Below are 2,353 nucleotides of genomic sequence, written 5' to 3' on the forward strand. Positions count from 1 at the left end.
GGATATCTTCGTAAGACGTCTAAAAGTTGGTTCGTTTCCTCTTGGCTCAAGGTAGCACTAACTATAACTGGACGGTTCATCTTTTCATCGAGGAACTCATATCTCAGGTTCTTAGGCAGTTCCCTAAGTTCTAAGGTTGGTTTCTTAGGGTATGGCATAGGATCTGGGGTAAGGGATAAACATTCGTAAAGGTTATCATCGATGTTGGGTTTCTTAAAGTCATCATCTTCCCTTATGAGAGTTGATGGTAACTTAATTATTTTTATAATTTCTTTTTGTTCTAATTCTCTAACACATTCATCAATGATATCTAAGGCATAACACGATTCTCCCATCACAGGTGCCATAAGAAATTTCGAAAGTATAAATTCTATTTTCTCGTCACCTACCTCAAATGTCAACTTTCCTTTCTTGACATCTATTATGGCTCTTAGAGTCGATAAGAATGGTCTACCTAGAAAGATTGGTATATCATTGTCCTCTTTGATGTCCATGACAACAAAATCAGTAGGGATAAATAACTGACCTATCCTAACAGGAACATCTTCTAAAATGCCTATCGGATATTTAACAGATCTATCAGCTAACTGTAGTGACATCTTAATGGGCTGTAATTCTCCTAAGTTTAACCTCTCACAAACTGCTAAAGGCATCAAGCTCACACTAGCTCCTAAGTCTAGAAAAGCTTTTTCGATGACATGATTACCCAAAAGGCAAGGAATGGAGAAATTTCCAGGATCTTTATCTTTCTTTGCTAATTTGTCCTTGGAAATAGCATTACATTCCAAAGGCTTTGGATCGTCAAGTCTACGTTTGTTGGTAAGGATGTCTTTGAGAAACTTTGCATAAGAAGGTATTTGGGTGATGGCTTCTGTGAAAGGGATTTCTACATGAAGTTTTTCTATAACTTTAATAAATTTTTGATACTGTTTATTGATCTGGGTTTGTTTGAGTCTTTGCGGATATGGTATAAGTGGTTTATATGGAGGGAGTGGTACGTAAGTTTTATCTTTAGGTTCATCTCCTTTATCTCGACCTTCCTGGTTTTCATGTTCCTCTGGTTCCTTTACTTCGTCCGAGGGCTTGGTACATTCCTTGGAAGTTTCGGGTTCACTCAATCTAGGGTTTGGTGGCTCATCATAAGCGTTCCCACTTCGGAGGGTAATGGCATTGGCTTGTCCTCTCGGGTTTTGTTGAGGTTGTCCAGGGAATTGTCCTCCAGGTGTAGTCTAAGGGGCTTGATTTAAAGTTACCTGAGAGATCTGGGTTTCAAGCATCTTGGTGTGAGTAACTATTTGGTCAACCTTGGTTCCTAACTGAGTAATCAATTCGTTAACATGAATGTTTTGGTTCATGAACTCCTTGTTTTGTTGGGTTTGAGCGGTGATAAAATTTTCCATGATTTTCTCAAGGCTCGGCTTTGGTGGCACAGGTTGCATAGGTTGATTTGATCTTGGGGCTTGATAACTAGGTCTCGGAGGTGCATTATTTTGAATAGGGTTATTGTTTTTATAGGAGTAGTTCGGGTGATTCCTCCATCCAGGGTTATAGGTATTCAAATATGGGTTCCCTTGGGTGTAGTTCACTTGCTCAGAGTGGGTTTTGTTTAATAGACTGCATTCTGCAGATTGGTGTCCTTTGGTTCCACATATCTCACAATCCGACGAAACTGCGACTACAGTATTCGGGTTTATGCACATATGCTCGACTTTGAGGGCTAATGCGTCCATTTTAGCTTGCATCATGTCTATAGAGCTTAGTTCATGCACTTCTCCTTGGGCTTCCTTCTTCTCAACTGTCGCTCGTTCGACTCCCCATGATTGATGGTTTTTAGCCATATCTTCGATGAGGGCACTAGCTTCAGGATAAGGTTTGTTCATCAGAGCACCGTCTACGGCAGCGTCGATGGTCATCTTTGTGTTGTAATGAAGTCCATCATAGAAGGTTTGAATGATTAACCAATTTTCTAAACCATGATGTGGGCATGCTCGTAACAACTCTTTATATCTCTCCCAAGCTTCGAACAACGATTCTCCTTGGTTTTGGGTAAATCTAGTTATATGGTTTCGAAGAACGGCGGTCTTACTCGTGGGAAAATATCTAGCAAGAAAAGCTCTTCTAAGGTTATCCCAAGTCGTAATGGAATTGGGTGGAAGGGAATCTAACCATGATAGGGCTTTATCTTTGAGGGAAAAAGGAAATAATCTTAAACGTATTTCCTCAGGAGAAGCTCCATTGGTTTTAAAAGTGTCAGCTAATTAAAGAAATATTTTTAAATGTTGGTTTGGGTTCTCAGTAGCGAGACCTGCGAATTGTCTCTGTTGCACTAGTTGCAACAGGGATGGTTTAAGTT

General features: G+C 39.9%; 1 non-coding gene across 1 annotated transcript; it reads left to right on the forward strand.

Annotated features, from left to right (window-relative positions):
* The first annotated feature begins 1,968 nt into the window (after positions 1 to 1,968).
* On the forward strand, positions 1,969 to 2,075 carry LOC127125071 (small nucleolar RNA R71). The gene has a single exon (XR_007804535.1). It is a non-coding gene; the product is annotated as a small nucleolar RNA R71 (small nucleolar RNA).
* The last annotated feature ends 278 nt before the right edge of the window (positions 2,076 to 2,353 follow it).

This window comes from Lathyrus oleraceus, chromosome 2 (genome assembly GCF_024323335.1).
Source record: "Lathyrus oleraceus cultivar Zhongwan6 chromosome 2, CAAS_Psat_ZW6_1.0, whole genome shotgun sequence".
NCBI lineage: Eukaryota > Viridiplantae > Streptophyta > Magnoliopsida > Fabales > Fabaceae > Lathyrus > Lathyrus oleraceus.